The following is a 21,855-nucleotide window of genomic DNA, read 5'->3' as shown; positions in this document are numbered from 1 at the left end:
ACTGCTGCAGGGTTGCTGGACATAATTTGTTGGTTTGCTCGTAACCGGGATGTCACAGTGAGGGGTGTAACTGTGGGGCAGGACTCAGTTTGGTGTTCGATAGATGCTCCTGCATCCCAGGAAAATCCTGTTGTGTAAATGTGCTCCCCAGTACTGACACTGATTCCACCACACTACTTTCACAATACATTTTGCTGAGAAGAGCCTATGGTAAGTGTAAAAATGACTACCACCATAAGAGAGTGAGAGTTTGGCAATGATTGACAGGTAGTCATTCAGCTCACAGCGTCTGTTTGGACACATTCATCAAATTATGTCAGTGTAGCATCTGAATACGATGCAAAGTTCAGTGAAAATTTGTTTGTGAGAAGAGCTGGGCAATCGGTTTTTGAGTGTAACAGAAAAAATGCCGCAATCTATGGATCAGACTGATACTGTGAGGGACTACGGAAAGGAGAGATGATAGATCTATGTCTGCACCTGCTAGGATTTGAGTGCAAAGGTATTTGGAGTCTAGCAGATGCTTTGTAGCGGAAGCATTTGAGGGAATGGTGAGAGGTAGAGCTGATTGAAGTGTAAACGTGGGAGGACATGCTGCAAGAGGAGTGTTACGGTGGAAAGAATTCAGAAACTACCATTTGCACTGGTAGCCTCACGGTTGGATCAGTTTCGAAGAGAGGAAAGTTGGCTTGGTGGTTAATAGGGGGTATAGCATAGAGGGGAATTGGTAGAGACCGGTAGTCTCCTGCGGAGGCAGCCTCATGCGGGATTCTGCTCCAGAAGTCCATGTATAGGGAGGGATAGAAGTAGGAACTGTGGTAGAAAGAGCAGGTTGCACGGAATAAGCAGAGATATTTGGAGGAGCTGCCATAGCAGAGAGGGGAGAATGGCCAGTATGTGCAATGGAAAATCCTGAAAACGGAGGATGATCTGATTGTGTTTTGGGAGGTAAGTTTGCTGAAAGCTCTGCTGTTGAACAATGTTGGAGAGGGAGAGAGGATGGAGGAGGGAGCTCAGTGGGAGCGGGGATAGTGATGCATGCTCTGCGACTGTAGATTCTTCGTAGGGGCCGCACTTCCGTGTTTACAACGGGAGAAATATTATTTCCACTTTTGGATGTTTTTTGACTGGGAGAAGCTGATTTGGAGCTTGGAGCATTTAGTGGGGTTAGTGGATGGATGGAGTAGGTGTTGACGGGGTGAGTGAATCACTGTGTTTTGCTGAAAAGTACAGATCGTAGAGCTGTGTTTTGTTTGAACGGTGAGAGAATGAGATGTCTGCGGATGTTAAAGCATGTCACAAGCCATTAATGGTCCACTTGGAAATGTTGGGAATAGCTGGGTAATCGGACACATTGGAGGTGGCAGTCGTGGATGTTTGAAAAGTTCTCGAGGGAGGAGGAGATGTGTTCCTGCGGCAACACCAGGGGGTAGATGATTCCAAGCGCATAGCTTGGCGACCCCATTTTGCATCCTGAGGTTGAGAAACCGTGTTGGGAAAAGGAGAGCTTATCAAGCTGTTGTGGAGACTCAGGGACAGTTGAGAAGTCCTTATCGAAGGTGAAGAGTTCAAGTTCAAGAGACATCTTCAGGTTAGGGTGGGGCCGAATGCCGGAAGAATCGTCGCAGCCATGGAGGTTAGCAGCTGTTTATATATGCTTCTTCAGGCAATAATATTGGTCAGATTAAATGAATATGCTCCTCCCGAACTTTGTTATGAATCTACATTTTGTGCTCAGCAGAAGAAAGGTGTGTGAACATTATCATTAAAAATGAATTTATCTATAGAGAACATTAATGGAATTAATTAAATCCTACAGTCTAGATGCTACAGTAGCATTTAAATTGATGGTGGTGGTGGTGAAAATCAAGTTATGTTGAAATAAATACATAAAAGAAAGTGATGGTCGGGCAGGAAAAGCCCAAATTAGATATTTGCATCATTGTAAGTAGTCAGTTGAAATATTCAGTGAGTGCATCATACTTTTGGGTTACGCATGCTCTCCACCAAGCACTTGAGCACTAGCTTTTGAATGCTCAACATGTCACTAGATGTTTCACTCTCCTCAGACAGGAAAATCAAACACAGAGCACTTGGGCACAACAGCTTTAGCACTTGAGACTCTCCACGCAAACCACTTTATTTTAATGACACCACAGTGTCTACAAATAACCCTTTAATTCCTCAGAAAGATATTGTCATCGCTTTCAATCCAGTGACCTCATCCTTTTATCCCCACTTTTGGACTTTATTGAAATTGTGAGGGTGTTTCTAGAGACTAATTACAAGAATGAGAGAAAAAAGAATAACAGCTAAGCTTCATGTATTTTTCCTTCCCAATGGACACGAACCCTGTTTACTGTTGTTTTACAAGACTTTGTCCAGATAAGTGTCTGAATGAAAGCATAAACATAGAAATCATAGCTTTTTTAAAGACAATGCTGTTGATAGATTATGGTCTAAGGCGTTTCTCATTTCATGTGTTTAGAGTGATAAGATAACCTATATGATCAAGAAAAGGCCCTCTGAGAGGCCTTTAAGGCAGATAGCATTTGATGCATGTGGTCTGCATTAGAGCTTCATGCTAATTGAAACAAATGACTGCAGGAGAAACTCTCTCTGCTATCACTTTAAAGGCATGCACAAGTTGTGTGTATGTGTACTGTACATTGCTAAGGTAACATGAGGACTTGTTTTAAAAGACATGAGGTTTTTTTAGACATTTTTGCATGTCTAAAATGATCTTCTGGTTCTATATTGTGCAAATAATTGGTTCACTGACTGGCTTGACATAGAGTGGATTGTGGATCAGCAACTGAGGTTTGAAGTTCATTTATAAAATCCAAAAACAGCTTGGTCACCTCGTTTCTGTCATATGGGTGGGCCCCTTAATGTATGGGGGGTCCCATCAACGTGCTGGATGTTCCTGCATATGCACCACACGCGCTTATTTGTAGATAAGAAAAAAGTACCACCAAGAAGAAAAATGCAATTCCCCTACCCCAGAGAATGACACAGCACTGCATAACATCATCTCCACAACATACAATATCTCCATAACATCATTATCATGACTGTAGTAATAATCTAACCTGATTTGTAGGTGCAAAGTGACTGTACATACATTTCTGCAATTTGTTGCAGTTTCCTGGTGAAATATCTTCCTATGGTGCTGAAAGTAATACAACTTTTATTCTCAATGAGATATATCACCAAACACAATTTAAAATCAATGCAAACTGACAACTGTTCACATATCAGAATATTCACATATTTTTCCCTAACCCAACACCTAACTGGATTTTAATTTAAAAGTTTCATAATCTCAGAAGAGACCACAGGTTTAAATTTTTGTCATCTTCTACTTACTAGTAACTTATTCTCAGGCTGGCTTTTTCATACTTGGGCTGTCATGAATCGGTGTAAGTCATCCGTTTTCGAATTTGTGTTGGTTGGTTGATTTGCCTTAATGTGAGTAAAAGTTTGTACTGCTTTTAGTGCCACTAGTGGTAGTTTCACCGGGAAACTGCACCGAATTGTACCTACTGTAATTAAAAAACTGTATGCAGAGACATGTTTTTCCCACGAGACCAGATTTATGTGGTAATGGATTGCTTTTATCATGCCGATAGTGATCCACTAACAGTTCCTCACCAGGAAATCAAATAAACATGACTTCTATAGCTAATTCCTGATCCCTGATATCAGATTTCACTGTAAAGTATTCAGCGCACGCCAAAGAGTAACTTACAGTAATGCGAGAAGCCTCCTCAGCATTCAATCTCTTTAAACAGTGAACACCACCTGCTCCCCAACAGAAAGGGAAGTAAGATGAAAGTCCAGAGCTTCTATGAGATCCAGAATGTATTTATATAATCAAATATTTGCAAATAAGCTAAATGTAATTAGCCACAGTTTAAGTAGACCAGAGGCATGAATGTCATCTGATCTACTTGCCAGAAGACTCAGAAAGGGTCCATTAACAAGTTACTTTAAGTGTGTGCAAGAATTATGTGTGAATTATTTAGCGGCACAATTGTAATCCTAAATAAAATACTATTTGTTCTATCAGGAAGACTCACATACTTAAGTAAAATTTACTATGTCAGATATAACATAGAAAGCATTAAGAGGGAGCATATGACTTACCAGCAGGAACAGAAAATTACCAGTAGCAAAAAAGAAAATGAGATTTTGAATTTTTGAATGTAGTGAAAACTAATCCAGCACATGTTTTATCCAATGACTAAAAAAAACCTACTTACCTGCAACTAAATGTAACAGCCCCAACCATGAGTCCATTAAAAGTGAATGGAGCAAAAACTGAAATGCATTGATACTTAAATGAAAAATGTAGTTCCCTTCCGAGGGAACTCGCACTGCGTCGTTGAAAACGACTCTTTGGGGAACGCTCCTTAGCGTGCGCCTCTGAAGTATGAATGAAACTATTCCAATCTTGATTGGTGTTGCGTCATGGCGTAACATGTGACGGCATAACGGATGCATAAAAGTGGCGCCGGCACACATACACTTTAGCTTTCAGCTCTTCAGCAAGCGCTCTATGTTGAAATTGTTTGTCTTATTTGGTGTTGTTTGTCTGATTTAAAAATATTATGGCCACCGAACAGTTCAAGAGTGCGTGCACCCCTGCCCTCGTTTCATTACGGGTAGGGACACGCGCGCTTTATGTGTGAACTGTTTGGGGCGCTAGCTGCACTGAGCAGCTCTCGAGGGATCTGCCTGTGAAAGTTATGAAGCACTACCCATGAGAGTGCTGCGCTCGGTTGGCGTGCTTTGATGAGCACGGTCAGGCTCGCGTTCCCCACGGTTTTGGTCCAGCGTCTGTTGAGGCAGCGGCGATTGAGATCGCGGGGTTACGCAGCGGATTTGCAGATGAGAATGAGACTGCTGCGGCACTTTCTCATTCTTCGTTTGAGGATCCGAGCCTACTGTGTGTGGTGCAGAAGCCAGCGTCGCGGCTTCTTCTGCCCATGATCAGGTCCGATGCTTGAGCTCACTGCTTCGAGGAAGTGGATATGCTCAGCATCGATCGCGGTCGACCGTGAGCCAAGCACGCCGGTTTTTGGCCAAGCTTATGAGGAGCTGATTGAGGTTATGGCGCGTGCGTGGCCAGACTGAATATCAGCTGGCCACAAAATGAGCAGGGAGCATAAGTTGAAAGCAAATTAGGCGTGCGTTTCCTGCGGCACAGATCACAACCTCAGCGCCCGGGGTTTGCCGTTTTCCCGATCTCCACAGAGCGAGATCGTGGGGTAAACCGCATTAGTCCCGTATCTCCAGCCCCAGTGTTTGATTACAGAGCGATGTTTTGGGGGCACGGGATATGGGCTAAAACCCGGCGCTGCCTAGTAAGCCCTGCAGAGATACATCTGCTTTAATAAGTAGGGCTTACATGGCGGCACCTAGCGGTGTAGGTTTCCGCCGTCTCTGGCGCCGGGCCACATCAATTTCCACGAGCGCACACTGTATGTTACGTGTCAAAAAAAAAAAAAAAATATATAAAAAAAAAAAACAACAAGCATCAATTGTGGTCACAAGAACCATATCGACTAAATCCTGCGGTCTCTCGCTTCAGGAAGTCGGGAACAGTGCTTGAAAAACACCGGGAGGCTGGTTCCCTTAGTTGAAGCTTCGGGAAGAGGTCCTACCGAGGTGGTAGAACCTCGGAGGGCTGCCCCACTGCAGAGCAACCGAGGTTGCTCTGCAGTGGAGTCCTCAGGAAATGGGTGTCGGTTCCGCCGTCTTTGGCGCCGGGCCACATCAATTTCCAGCGACGCATACCGTGCCGTTAGTGTCAAAAAAAAAAAACAAGCATTAATGGTGGTCACAAGAACCATATCGACTAAATCCTGCCGGTCTTTCAGCTTCAGGAAGTCGAGAACAGTGCTTGAAAAACACCGAGACCAGCCTCGAGAGGCTGGTTCCCTTAGTAAAGCTCGGGAAAGAGGTTCTACCGAGGTGGTAGAACCTCGGAGGGCTGTCCCCGCTGCAGAGCAACCGAGGTTGCTCTGCAGCGGAGTCCTCAGGAAATCGGTGTCGGTTCCGCCCGTCTCTGGCGCCGGGCCACATCAATTTCCAGCGAGCGCACACCGTGCCGTTAGCGTCAAAAAATAAAAACACACATCAATTGTGGTCACAAGAACTGTATCGACTAAACCCTGCCGGTATCTCAGCTTCAGGAAGTCGAGAACAGTGCTCGAAAAACACCGAGATCAGCCTCGAGAGGCTGGTTCCATAGTAGATTTTGTTGAGGCATGGAATCATCTTCCCAACATATCTGCATGGGTCCTGCATATAATAAAATCAGGGTACAGACTGCAGTTCGGGCACCACCCCCAAATTCTCTGGGGTGGTGCAGACTACAGTGGTTCGGAGCAGGCTCAGGTGATGGAACAGAAGTGCAATCTCTGCTGCTGAAGGAGGCCATAGAGCGTGTTCCTCATTCAGACAAGGAGTCCGGTCTTTACAGCCGGTACTTTATAGTTCCAAAAAGGATGGGGGTTGAGGCCGATTTTAGATCTCAGAGTTTTGAACCGGCCTTTGAGGAGGTTCAGGTTCAAAATGCTTACCATTCCTGTCATCGTGAGTCAGATCAGATCCGAGGACTGATTTGTCACGATAGATCTAAAATACGCCTATTTTCATGTACCCATCCTTCCATGTCACAGGAGGTTCCTGAGGTTAAGCTTTGGTGAAGCTTACCAATATCGGGTTCTTCCGTTCGGCCTAGCACTCTCTCCCGCACATTCACCAAATGTATGGATGCAGCTCCTGCTCCTCTGAGACTTCAGGGCATCCGCATACTGAATTATATCGATGACTGGCTCATTCTGGCCCAGTCTCGAGAAATGGCGATTCGGCATCGAGATGTAGATCCTTGGCCATATTCGAAGTTTGGGGTTGAGACTCAACACAAAAGAGTGTGTTACAACCATCCCAGTGCACAACATTTCTGGGTGTTGTGTGGGACTTCGATTACGATGCAGGCACGCATGTCTCCTGCGCGTGTCGAGTCCCTTATGGCGATAGTGTCGGGTTAGAGCTAGGCCAGGCCATCACTGTAAAGCAATTTCAAAGACTGCTGGGCCTCATGGCAGCGGCATCCAACATTGTACCGTTGGGCCTTCTACACATGAGGCCCCTCCAGTGGTGGCGAAAGCCAAGGGGTTTTCCCCAGCGGGAATCCATTTAGTATAATCAGAGTAGCAGCGCAGGTGCCTTCGTTCTCTGCTAATATGGAAGAAACCTTGGTTCCTGTCCCAAGGGCCAGTGTTGGGAGCGTCATGTCGGCGGAAAACCGTTTCGACAGGCGCCTCCCTCACTGGCTGAAGCGCTGATCATGGACGGCAGCTTTGCCAGGGGTCTGTGGCAGGACCATCATCATTCTTGGCACATAAACTGTCTAGAGATGTTGGCTGTGTTCAGGGCTCTGAGGAGCTTCCTTCCAGACATCAAGGGTTACCATGTCCTAATGCGTTCGGACAATACATCAGTGGTAGCTTATCTGAACCGACAAGGAGGACTCAGATCAGCCCTCTGTGCAGACTGGCGCATCAGATAATTCTTTGGTCCCAAGGGAAAATACTGTCTATCAGAGCAATGTATATTCCGGGGTTCAGAATCAGGGAGCAGACATCCTGTCGAGGCAGGGGCTGAGGCCGGGGAATGGAGACTTCATCCAGAGGTGGTGAAGTTGATATGGGACAAATTTGGACCATCAGAAGTGGATCTGTTGGCGTCTCGAGGCGTCCCACTGTCCACTTTGGTTCTCCCTCTCACATCCAGCCCCACTGGGGTTGGGCGCCATGAGTACAGGCTTGGCGAGGCTTAGCCTGTGCGCATTTCCCCGATCGCTCTGCTCCGGGAGTCCTGGAAAGGGTCCGCCAAGAGGGCATCAGTCTACTTCTGGTTGCCCCCATGTGGCCGGCCAGTATGGTTCTCAGACATAATTTCACTCCTGATAGCTCCGCCATGGCAGATTCCTCTGAGGAGGGATCTGTTGTCTCAGGCGGGGGCACAGTCTTCCACCCTCGTCCAGAGCTGTGGAAACTGTGGGTCTGGCCCCTGAGGGGTTCAGTACCTAAATGCTGGTCTATCAGTGGGGGTGGTTGAAACCATACTTAGCTCTAGGGCTCCGTCTACTAGGAGATTATATGGCCTCAAGTGGAATGTGTTCTCCACTTGGTGTAGAGAACATGAAGTAGATCCAGTTAACTGCCCGGTGGCTTCAGTTCTGGAGTTTCTTCAAGATCGTTTCTCTGCGGGTCTCTCCCTTCCACACTCAAGGTGTGCGTGGCTGCCATTTGACGTTCCATGCACCACTGAGTGATGGGCCTCTGGGGAGGCACCAGCTGGTCATTCGTTTTCTCCGTGGTACATGGAGGATGAGACCGACAACCAGGTCCAGGGTTCCTGCCTGGGACCTGGCGGTGGTTCTCGAAGGGTTATCCCTGGCCCCCTTGAACCCCTTCAGTCGGCTTAGCCCAAGGCCCTGGCGTTCAAGATGGCTTTTCTCTTAGCTATTACCTCTCTAAAGAGGGTGGGTGATCTTCAAGCCCTGGCAGTGGCGCCAGCTTGCTTGGAGTTTGCCCCTGGCGGAGTTAAAGCCATTTTACACCGAGACCTGGCTATGTGCCTAAGGTGCCGTCTAACACGGCACGGTCTCGATCCTGCAGGCTTTTCATCCTCCACCTTATGTGTCGGCAGAAGAAGAGAGGCTCCATTTGCTCTGCCCTGTCAGAGCTTTGGCGTTACCTCGAGAGGTCCTCTTCTTGGAGGAGGTCGGACCAACTGTTAGTGTGTTTTGGGTCACCTAAGAAGGGGCTCCCTGCCTCAAAACAAACCATTAGTAATTGGATTGTTCAGGCTATTATCTCGGCCTACAAGGTGCATAATTTGCCTTCACCTTTGGCCGTGAGGGCTCATTCAACTAGAGGCATGGCGTCCTCTAGGGCTCTCTTATCGGGAGTACCCCTCCAGGAGATCTGTGAGGCAGCCGGTTGGGCTACCCGCACACTTTCATCAGGTTTTACAGTCTGCACCTCCCTAGTACGCCTGGCGCGCGTGTGCTCTCGTCCTAGCTGAGTGCCTGAGTTCAGTTTCACCCTAGGGCAGGCCTTTTTTCGGTCGCGTGGCCTAGTGGGCATTCGTTCCCCAAAGAGTGGTTTTCAGCGGCGCGGTCGCGAGTTCCCTCGGAAGGAGCGTCTCGGGTTATGACTATAACCCTTGTTCCCTGAGAGGAGCGAGACACTGCGTCGTCCTGCCACGCCCCTCAAGGCCTGAGGCGGCTTGCTTCATCGCTAGGCTAATGTGTATGTGTGCGGCGTCACTTTTATGCATCGGTTATGCCGTCACATGTTACGTCATGGCGCTAACACCAATCAAGATTGGAATAGTTTCATTCATACTTCAGAGGCGCACGCTAAGGAGCGTTCCCCAAAGTGTCGTTTTCAACGACGCAGTGTCTCGTTCCCTTCTCAGGGAACAAGGGTTATAGTCATAACCCGAGACGTTCTCTTACGAGAGGTACTCTCGTATTGCGTAAGCTAGCTTACGCTACGGGAAAGATTCATCTTTTCTGAGATATTGAAGCCAAAAAATTATCCTTAATTTTGTATCATTTGTCAACGCAGTGCAGCAACTGCAGACCTTGAGCGGGCTAGCTAGCGAGCTCATTGGTTGCTCTCGCGGCAACTGCTGCAGCCTATAGACGAACTTGGGCGAACTCGCGTCCAATGAGAGGCGTCACGCGCTACTGCATCAAAGCCCGCCAAAATGGGCGTGGCTAGAGTGCATATAAGCGTAGTTCGTAGGCTGGAACCCTGATTTTCATCTCTTCAGCGAAGCTCTTTGCATCTCTGAACTGGAAGCCGCGTCGCCGTTCGAGGGGCATCTAGCAAGCTTGGACAGCGCTCGAAGAAGTCGGCCGTCTCCGCCACCTTCAGCCATCCTGCGAGCTACGCCATTCGGCGACGTATCCTTTTTTAGAGCAAGCTAGTTCTTAACGAACTTCACAAAAGAGTGACGAGCGTCTTTTTTAAGATGCCTCGCACCACTTGCGCTTCATGCCACGCCCCTCTCAGCGCCGGAGACCGCCACATCATCTGCGCTCTCTGCCTGGGACTGGGGCATGCAGAGCTCGCCCTCGCTGAAGGCGGATGCGACCTCTGCGAGGAGCTTCCGATGTCGACCCTGCGGGCTCGACTCGAAGTGCTCAGAACCGAAGCCGCCGCGCCGCCTTCCGTTCCGCCACGCAGGAAAAATCGCCGCTCCCAAAGGCTGCCAGAACCGGTGATAGAAGCGACTGCCTCGCCGGAGCCTCTCCCTCGAGCATCGCTCTCACCCTCCCCGCCCCCCTGGGACACGCAGTTGCCACCCAGCGGCCGCACTGCTGCCATCTCGGAGGACGAGGCGGAGGATAAGGGCTGTTCCATCATGGCTTCGGACAGCGAGGAGTGGTCAGGCTCCCACGCCGCCTCCTCGGCCCAGGAATCCAGCAGGACCCGCGCCGGAGTCGAAGGGGAACTAACACGCCTCCTCACACAGGCTGTCGACCGTCTCGGGCTCGAGTGGTCACCGCCCCCTGAGCAGGCTCCCAACAGACTCGACGGCTGCTTTCTTCAGAGCCGTCGCCGCACAACACCCGCGGCCCGGGCCGCTCCCTTCCTGCCGGAACTCCACACTGAGCTTGCAAAGTCGTGGAACGCACCTTTCTCGGCCAGGACCCGTTCCCACGTCTCCACCCCTCTCGCTTCGGTGGACAGCGCCACCGAGAAGGGCTACTCCTCCATCCCCCCGGTCGAGGATTCGGTAGCAGCACACCTTTGCCCGCCCTCCGCGAGATGGCGGTCTAAGCCAGTGCTCCCGTCTAAGGCCTGCAGAGCGACTTCCACCTATGTTGGCCGCGCCTATTCCGCCGCCGGCCAAGCCGCATCTGCTCTGCACTCCATTGCCGTCTTACAGATCCTCCAAGCGGACCTTCTTCGGGAGTGGGATGAGAAAGGCAGGCACCCAGAGGCTGTTACAGATCTAAGAAGCGCGACGGACCTTGCCCTTCGCGCCACCAAAGCTGCAGCCCAAGCTCTAGGGAAGTGCATGGCCTCGCTGACTGTGACCGAGAGACACCTGTGGCTAACGCTAGCCGACATGGGAGAAGCAGAGCGCTCCACGTTCCTCAACGCACCGCTCTCTCTGACCGGTCTCTTCGGCTCCGCGGTGAGTGGCGTTGTTGAGAAGTCCAGAAAGCCACCCAAGCCATGAACCTCTTCCTGCCGCGTCGCGCTAAGCTCCTCTGCAGGCCGCCCACGTGACCAGCCTCCTGCACGAGCCTCTTCACAGCGCCCAGCTCAACAAAGTCAGACTTCTCAGTGACGACAGGGCGGCGCCCTCGATCAGGCTCAGACAGCCACCGCAGACCGCCGCCCCGCGGGCCTCGGTCTAAGGTTGCGCTGAAACCTGAGCAACCGAAGTCCTCCTAGCCTTGTTGAAAAAGCGACGGCTCAGTCCCGCCGCGGCGGACCACAGTCAAAGCTTCGCCCCTGTCAGTCCCCCTCTCTCAGGCTACTACAGTGGTGGATTCAGCAGCCAACAAGCCGGTGATACTGCCCGCTTGCCTGCACTCAAACGCCGTTTTCACGGCAACCCAAAGAAATCTTGTAAAGAGCAAACACGCCTTATGTGTAGAAAATGTGCCCACAATCCAGTGTTCACCCCTACACACAAGCATTACACTTTCCGTGTACCTATCAGAGCCCACTCACATAAAGCGGACACAGTCCGCTCGAGTGTTAGAGTCAATAAACGCGCCCACGAATCCGTGCGCGCGCCCCTTCTCTGGCCAATCTGTCACACGACCAGCCTTATGTGTAGAAAATGTGCCCACAATCCAGTGTTCACCTCTACACACAAGCATTACACTTCCCGTGTCCCGATCAGAGCCCACTCACATAAAGCGGACACAAACGGCTCGAGTGTTAGAGTCAATAAACACGCTCACGAATACGTGCGCGCGCCCATTCTCTGCCCGCTCTGTCACACGGCCAGCAAACACTTCTCTGTATGTAAGTCTCGTGCCCGTGACTATGCTCGCGCATCACTTAACAGATGTGACTCTTTCCCCATTCACCTCAATCGGGAAGTCACTCACAGAACAGCCTGTCCCTGCTGTCTGCGAGCAGTCATGCATAAGCACAGTAAGCGGCTCACACATTCTGTTCAGCGGCTGTGTGCGGCAATCAGGGCGATTTGGCCATTCACCCTCTAGCGTTACGCTTCAAAGCGTGGGAAGCTATCCCAGGTATATCCAAATGGGTGTTAAGCACAATAAAACAGGGCTATTTGCTACAGTGCGATCGCCGCCCTCCCGCTTCAGAGCGGCTCGAAACTATTGTGAACACGGAAGCAGCCTGCATGCTTCGTTCAGAAATAGCAAACCTTCTGTGCAAAAGGGCCATAGAGAAAGTGCCGCCTTCGCTGAGCGAGTTGGGGTTTTACAGCCGTTATTTTCTTGTTCCCAAGAAAGACGGCGGCCTCAGACCAATATTAGATCTCAGGGGTTTGAACAAGATGCTTGCAAAAAGACCGTTCAAAATGCTTACAATCAGGAAACTCCTCGCGCATACACACCAGGGGGACTGGTTTATCTCTCTCGATCTGAAAGATGCCTACTTTCAGATTCAGATAAATCCCCGTCACAGGCCATTCTTGAGATTCACCTTCGACGGCCAGGTTTATCAATACACCTTCCTTCCGTTCGGCCTGTCTTTAGCACCCCGTACTTTCACGAAGTGCATGGATGCGGCGCTCGCACCCCTGCGGAGTCAGGGCTTGCGAATTCTGAACTATTTGGACGACTGGCTGATTATGGCACAGTCACATACGGAGCTTCTGTCTCACAGAACAGTTCTCCTCAGCCATCTGAACGGTTTGGGTCTTGCAGTCAATTGGACCAAGAGCTCACTACAGCCCAGTCAGGCAATTTCCTTCCTTGGAATAGAACTAGACTCCTTGGCAATGACGGCTCGCTTATCTACACAGCGCGCGCCGTGTTCAGCGACTAGCCGCGTCCTTTCAGATGAACAGCCTCACGCCTCTGAAAAAATTTCAGAGAGTGCTAGGTTACATGGCCTCAGCTGCAGCAGTACTTCAGCTGGGTTTACTGCGCATGCGCCCGCTTCAGCATTGGCTAAACACCCGCGCGTCTCTCCGGGCTTGGGCCACAGGCCGCCAGCCGATCAAGGTGACTCAGACCTGTATTTCAGCTCTGCAGCCCTGGACAGTGGCCGAATGGTATCAGCAGGGAGTGACGATGGGAGCTGTATCTCGCCGAAAAGTCATCTCGACAGACGCGTCCAACACGGGTTGGGGCGCGGTCTGCGAGGGCTCTCCGGTTTTTGGCCTATGGTCAGTTCAGGAAAAGCTCCTTCACATAAATTGTCTGGAAATGATAGCGGTCGAGTACGCGCTTGTGTGCTTTCTCCCGGTCATTCAGGGTCACCACGTCCTGGTCCGTTCGGACAACAGATCTGTGGTATCCTACCTAAACCGTCAGGGTTTCCAGGAACCTCTTCCATCTGACGAAACGCACACTGAGTTGGTCCCAGTGCCACCTGCGCTCGCTGAGGGCGACGCACGTGCCAGGCCACCTGAACGACGGCCCAGACAGACTGTCCAGAGACAATATTCCTCCAGGGGAATGGTCCCTGCACGCTCAAACAGTCCAGAAGTTATGGCGCATATTCGGCAGAGCAGAGATAGACCTCTTTGCATCAGAAGAGAACTCTCACTGCCCAATATTTTTCTCGAAAAGCGAGGACACGCTGGCCCAGGACTGGCCCAACTGCCCGCTTTACGCCTTCCCTCCCGTCTCGCTATTGCCACAGGTAATGCAGAGGATCAGGGAAACGCGTCACTCTGTGCTCCTCATAGCCCCACGTTGGGAGAATCAGACATGGTTCCCGGAGCTTACGCAGCTGTCACTGACAGCGCCGTGGCCCATCCCAGTGAGAGCAGATCTCCTCTCTCAAGCTCGCGGCACGATCTGGCAGCCCCACCCAGAGCGCTGGGCGCTGCACGCGTGGGTGATCAACGACTACCCGTCGCTCTGCCAGAAGGGGTAATAAACACCATCATACATGCTAGAGCCCCTTCCACGAGAAGACTCTATGCATCAAAATGGTCTGTGTTTTCAAAATGGTGCACCGACAGAGACCTGGACCCACGGACATGTGGGGTGTCGTCGCTGCTCGTGTTTTTACAAGAGCTGCTGGATAAGGGCAGATCCCCATCCACGCTCAAAGTGTATGTGACGGCAGTCGCGGCGTTCGCTGAACCCCTGCACGTCCAGTCACTGGGAAAAAAACGAGCTGGTCATCCGCTTCCTCAAGGGAGCTAGAAGGATGAACCCCCCGCGCCCCCCATCGGTTCCTATCTGGGACCTTTCTATAGTTCTCGAAACTATGAAAGCCCCCCCCTTTCGAACCGCTTCAATCCGTGGATTTGAAATACCTTTCACTCAAAACCGTTTTTCTGACTGCCCTGTCATCAGTCAAACGTGTGGGAGACCTTCACACGCTGTCTGTCAGCGCTGCGTGTCTTGAGTTTGGACCAAGTGACTCCAAGGTCATTTTAAAGCCTAGACACGGCTATGTTCCCAAGGTGATCGGTACTCCTTTCAGAGCACAGGTCATTTCCTATCGGCGTGCCAGCATCCGATAGCGAACGCGACACCAATCTCCTTTGCCCAGTCAGAGCACTGAGATTGTATACTGCGCGCTCCGCCTCTTTCAGACGCTCTAAGCAGCTTTTCGTTTCGTTCGGAGGGCGCACCAAAGGTCTCGCCGCCTCGAAACAGACACTGTCTAGATGGATAGTGGACGCTATTGCTGCCGCATATGCGTCAAAAGACCTGCCATGCCCTTTGGGCATTAGGGCTCACTCCACTAGAGGCATGGCCTCATCGTGGGCATGGTCCAGCGGGATTTCCATTCACGACATATGTGTGGCAGCGGGCTGGGCTTCCCCCTCCACCTTTGTCAGATTTTACAATCTGGAAGTGCCCGCCCTGCAGGCAAAACTACTAGCGGTTTAATACGCTACAGCTCCCCTGTTGAGCTGCACTGATGGGACTCATTCCACACAGACCGGCACCGCCGCTCTGTCGTTCCCTTCCTACTATGTGCTTATGTATTACACACACACTGGCCCGCACTCTTGCCGGCCAAATATTATTTCCCCACTCACAAGGGCTCCCCCGGGTCCCCCCACCCCTGGGGCTCATGCAGTGGATGCTTGGCGCGCACGGCGTTGACAATGGGTTCCCGTAGCGTAAGCTAGCTTACGCAATACGAGAGAACATCTCGCGGCAAGCCTGTTGCGGCAAGGAGCTGCTGATCCTGGATGAAAAGTAAGGAGTAGAGACTAATACATGTCCAGAGCTGGATGTTAGCTCATCGTGGAGCGAATCTGACTCGTCAGACGTAGTGAGCTATAGAATGATGTTGCCATGTTCGCATACTGAAACATCAATGTGATAGACTGTGAGCAGGCTTATAAAGTGATGACTGATGCATGATTGCCAAGGAGTAACCTAGCAAATGGTGTGATGATGTACAGCTTCCTGCTAGAACTACCCTGTGCTTACATATCTTGCCTCATGTACTGTACACCATATGAAATATCTAGAGTAAACTTAATTGAGCTAAACTAAATTTAGTCATAAAGTGTATGTTTTCTGTATCACTAGTGGCACAAATCCAATCTAAAAAAAAAGATGGTTTCCAAACAGGTTTTCCAAACACTTCTGCTTCTATTCCAAACTCCATTGGTAGATCCAAAAGTTCAAAATAAAGAGCTAAAAATAGAGAGAACAATGTTGAAAATGGCACAAAGCTACAGCGTTTGTTGGCCATTCACATCGAATTTGCTTTTGCGTCCATCTGCACTGTTTTCAAATTGTTTTTCTATGTCTACGTCTTTGACCATTATGCCACCTATTGCTGTTTTTTACCGTCTTGCACTATAGTGCCTCATTTTTAAGATGTTGTGTCAAGTTAAAAGAATGTCTGTTCCATTCTTTGCCCTGCATCTTTTACTGCAAGGACTCATTATGTGTAAACAGTCCCTTACACTCTTTAGGAGATCAATCTACAGATTACTTACTGTCTCGAACCATAAAACCGGAATATAATAAATTTCACACGCCATCTATATGAATCTAACTAAACTGGTTTAACTTATTAGTGTAACTTACAGGACCTTGCAATCCAATTTTTCATACAAATTATACCAAAACTTAAAAACTTTGATCATTGATATCTAGCCTATACCCTCTAGCCATACATCAATCCAGTCTGCCATGTAAAACCCTCACATGCACACAGGACAGCAATTAACATTCTTGAAAATGGCTTATTTAATTAACGTAAACTGATACAGCCCCAGGGACCACAGGGTCAATCAATGCATGTGGAACACACAAAAGCTGGCAGTTTAGACTTGAAATAGTTTTCTTTGAGAGAGCATATGCTCTTTCCTTCACAACCATGCACAGACTCCAGATTTTGTGCTCCCGTCATCAGACAAGGGTGTCTCTGGAAATTTGTAGTTGTGTTTAAAGCTGCACCCCTGGGATTCTGTCTATGCAAGTTTAACACACACCACCCCAAACATAATTGTTATGGAGGTGAATTTCTTATACTCTCCCTCTCTTTACCCTCAACGAAAAACCAGCACTCTTTGTGGAATCCAGTCGCCCACGCACTCAGTCAGGACACTTGATTCCAATTAGATATTTTCTTTACTTTCTTGTTCTAGCCTGTCTGGGCCTCTAGACTCCAGCCCTCCCTCATTCTTTTCTACACTGACATACACAACCTCCCTCCTTCTTTCCAGCCCTTTTCTTTCTCTCTCTATCTTTCACCCTCCCTTCTTCCCCTCTCTCCTATTGTTGGCAACATTGTCCAGATCAATCAACTTATGTCGACCTACATTTACACTGCAAAAACACAGTTACGTATATTTACAATTGGTACAATTGAATGTGGGTTTGTGAGTCCACAACCTCACAGGAAACCAAACAGCACTACTATAGATCACCCAATCGACTCTATTATAATATTTGACAAAGGGAGGTAAGGGAAGAATACATGTGCTCCCTCCAGGCCATAAAAGAACAACAGTAAACATCTTAGAAAAACAACTTGGAATTGTTTCATTGATAATAATATAAGAAGGCAGCTTTCGTACATTGTGGTGAGGATATTTATGAGTTTAGTTTGAAGAGGATTTTTGTCTGTGGTCGCATTTCAACTGAGACTCTTCCTATACAGTGACAGCATGGTCACTGAAGACATACAACACTTTTATAAAGAATGTGAAAAGCATGTAATTACACATACAAACACTAATTACTGTAATTAAAACATTCAACAGCCTATGGAATTCATTTCTCGTTATCTTGTTTGTTCTTTTCTTTCTCAGGACAGCAATCCGAAAGTATACTTGTGACACTAAAAGAATCAGAAAGAAAATTACAGTGTAAAACATTGCAAAATTAGAGTTGAACAGTCTAATGTTGTCAGTTTAGTTAGTTACAGTACTGATCAGTGGGGATTTCTTTAAGACTGCAAGGGAAGCTCAGCTTCCCCTATAATGTCAAAAAAATAATGGTCAAATATGTACTATTGTGTAAACAATTTATTGACTAAAAATGCGTTAGAACACGTTCATCTCGAAGACGAGTTCGTTCAGAATCAGCTACATTACATATAGCAGGTCGGCTGACTCGATTTACTTCTCATACATTCCCGTAGCGTCCATTGACTTCAATGGGGCTGCTCTGAACAGTTTTTTTCAGTGCTCCGAAAATAGACGGTCATTGGATAAATGCTGCGATTATGTCCCGCCCACGGACGCTCAGCGTCTCTGGGGGTGAATGAGGAGTGGGCTGGCCCGGACTCGGGCTTCAGCGTGATGATTGGAGGATCTGTCGAAAGACTGTATCTCCTTTTGATTGACAGCGAATCTGTACTATAAGAAGTCACTGAAGCTATTTCGCGCTCAGTCCCATCGCGGATTTCTCAAGTGTAGTCGAAAGACAAACTGCTGCAACCTATTTCTTTATATTTGTTTGGCGAAATTGCTAGTCAATTTGCATAATACATTTCACACAATTATACACCACATTCCTTGTTTCAGTTTTACCAAGTTTAATATATTTAGTTTTAGAGCGTTCGTTCGTTCGTTCGTTCGTTCGTTCATTCGTTCATTCATACAGTAGGCTAGGCTAGCGTCGTACGGGTGAAACTGCGCACGATGGCAGAGCGGTGCTAATATTGTCGACCTGATTTTGGCGAAGCCATTTGAAGAGTCTTCCTTACGAGGAAAAAATTAGAATTAAACAGCAGGGCAGATCAACACCTAAGATTGATTTAGTGCAAAAAATAGGGTAAATAAGTTTATAATGTAGGCCGAAAATGAGCTTCCCCTCTTTGAAAGACCAGCAGCCGCCACTGGTACTGATTAATTACAGAACTATTATATTACCTTATTATTTTCAGAAGCTGTGGGAGGAATTCATTAAGGATAAATTGAGACTGCTGGTATCTGTTATTTGTATGCACTGTTCATTTTTTAAAAATACTTGATTACCTAAAGTATTTAGCAAATCATGTCATGGCACAAACACGGTCAAAATGTTGCTGAATGCAATTTTCACTGCACAATTCCACATCTTGTAGGCCAGTTCTGAATGCTAGGTTGTGGAGGATGCAGCAGATTATATTTTAGCATATTTGCCAGGAGAGCGTGTTTGTAGAAAGTGCGCTTGTCTAAACTATGCATCTGCATTTATGTCCGGTCATGCTCTTTTCTATTATTTGATTAATTATTGCTGCCATGACAGGGCTGTACATTAACTTTTAGCACTGGTGCTACAGAGTTTGAAAGTTTTTTAGCACAGGCCACACAATTGTAGCACAAGAATAAAACATCTATTACCATCTCTGAAAACAACCAGAAGTAGCGCTGTTCATCACGGACAATTCCAGAAAACGATGTCAAGCCTTTAGACAATTTTCCAATTAGCTTCTGATAGGATGTGCACTGAATTGGAGATGTACCTGTGAATGTATTTTAAGGCCTGCCTTCAAACTCAGTGCCTCTTTGCTTGACTTCATGGGAAAATCAAAAGAAATTGTCCAAAACCTCAGAAAAAAATGTGTGGACCTCCACAAGTGTGGTTCATCCTTGGGAGCAATTTCCAAATGCGCGAAGGACCATGTTTATCTCTACAAACAATAGTACGCAAGTATAAACAACATGGGACCATGCAGCCATCATACTGCTCAGGAAGGAGAAGAATTCAGTTTCCTAAAGACGAACATAGTTTGGTGCGAAAAGCGCAAATCAATCCCAGAACAACAGCAAAGGACCTTGTGAAGATGCTGGAGGAAACAGGTAGACACGTATCTATATCCACATTAAAACGAGTCCTATGTCAATATAAGCTGCCCAGCAAGGAAGAAGCCACTGCTCCAAAACCGCCAAAAAAAAGCCAGACTACAGTTTGCAAGTACACATAGGGACAAAGATCTTACTTTTTGGAGAAATGGCCTCTGATCTGATGAAACAAAAATGTAACTGTATGGTTACAGTGACAATGACATTGTTATAATTGGAAGAAAAATGGTGAGGCTTGCAAGCCGAAGAACACCATCCCAACCATGAAGCATGGGGGTGGCATCATGTTGTGGGGTGCTTTGCTGCAGGAGGGACTGGTGCACTTCACCAAATAGATGGCATCATGAGGAAGGAAAATTATGTGGATATATTGAATCAAAACCTCAAGACATCAGCTAGGAAGTTAAAGCTTGATCACAAATGTCTCTTCCAAATGGACAATGACCCCAAGCATACCTCCAAAGTTGTGGCCAAATGGCTTAAGGACAACAAAGTCAAGGTTTTGGAGTGGCCATCACAAAGCCCTGACCTCAATCCAATAGAATCTTTGTGGGCAGAACTGAAAAAGCATGTGCAAGCAAGGAGACCTTCAAACCTGACACCAGTTCTGTCTGGAGGAATGGGCCAAAATTCCAGCAACTTATTGTGAGAAGCTTGTGGAAGGCTACCCAAAATGTTTGATTCAAGTTAAACATTGTAAAGGCAATGCCATCAAATACTAACAAATTGTATGTAAACTTCTGACCCAATGGGAATGTGATGAAAGTAATAAAAGCTGAAATAAATAATTCTCTCTACTATTGTTCTGGCATTTAACATTCTTAAAATAAAGCAGTGATCCTAACTGACCTAAGACAGGGAATGTTTTCTACGATTAAATGTCAGGAATTGTTAAAAACGAGTTTAAATGTATTTGGATAAGGTGTATGTAAACTTCTGACTTCAACTGTGTTACATTTCAGATTAGCATAACAAATCTGTGGGTCTGTGGGCAGACAATGAAAGAACTCTTTTATTTGCTAACCAGCAAACTCACCCAGACCCTGACACTTTTCTACTGGACTCACACCGTCAACAGTTGCATCATTGCATTAGTGCAGTGTGTGTGTGTGTGTGTGTCACAGATCTAGCATGTCTTCTGGCCAATCTTTCCTATTTGGTCTCCTGGGCCTTTTAGAAGAGGAAATCCATTTCATTGCTACCCTTTTGTGCTGGTACAGATTAAGTCTTCAACAGTGGAGACATGGAGGCTGCTGCGGGTTGTGTTCTTAATGTGATTTTGGGCCGAAAATCTGCGCTCACACTGAGCGGAGGAGATTGGCATCACAAGCAGTATTTCAGCCAAGTCCTGGAAGTTCTGAAATAAAAGTAACTACATGCTAACTCAGTTTATTTTCTCAGGAGAGTAGACAAGACTTTGTAAATTCTAAAGAATGTTAATTATTTCCCACATACCTCAAATATGAGAGATATGGCTCATTGGTGAGAAATGTCTGCCACAGCCCTAGGTATGACTTGTCTGCGAAGGTGGTCCTGATAAGGGGCTTCAGCTGCTGCCATACTTGATAGACCTGGTCAGTCTGGCATCCACCACTTTGTCAGAAGAGATACAGGGAGAGAGAATAGGGGAGGGAATAAGGTATGGGAACATTGAGACATAAGAAATGTGTGAAACTTAAAACATTGAACATGTTATAGATTAATTAAAATACATAACATCATGCTCTCTAACCTCTTCTTTAAGCAGGGCAAAGACACCTCCACATTGTCCCATATTCACTGCAGCTCCATCCGCTCCGAAGCCAACTAGCTTGTTTATCCATCCTGTCTCCTGTCTTAGCTGCTCAAAATCAATCTTGGTGGCTTGTAGTACTCCTTGAATGATATCATAACTTGAAATAATCAGAAGTACAAGGAACTCTGAAGTGGGCTGCCGCCGACCCAAGATTTTCCTAGTCCGACCAAAGATTTTCCTAGTCCGACCAAAGGTTTTCCTAGTCAACTAGTAGGCGTTAGTTTAAGCCATTAGTCGACTAGTTGTCACATGTTTATGATAGTAATTGAATTAATTAAATATATATATTTTTGGGGGGCATCTGAAAATGGTTTGAGTTCAGGGCTGAGAAAGAATGTTATAAGTAACATTGCTAACATAGGTCTACATTACAGAGAAATACTAATCTGTAATAATGAGCATTTCAAATAAATTTTTACAAGCGCTCAAATGAAGTGAGCCACAGCTACACCGGCAAAAGTGATAATGATTCTGAATATGTCGGAAAAACCAGCAAGGAGGATGTCTGAACATTTTGTTAATTTATATAGAGAAATGCCCATTAGGGTTGTGCTGACAGACAATAATCTCGGGGATTGACG

Source organism: Xyrauchen texanus, chromosome 20 (genome assembly GCF_025860055.1).
Source record: "Xyrauchen texanus isolate HMW12.3.18 chromosome 20, RBS_HiC_50CHRs, whole genome shotgun sequence".
Taxonomy (NCBI): Eukaryota; Metazoa; Chordata; class Actinopteri; order Cypriniformes; family Catostomidae; genus Xyrauchen; species Xyrauchen texanus.
Note: the sequence above shows the minus strand (reverse complement) of the source record.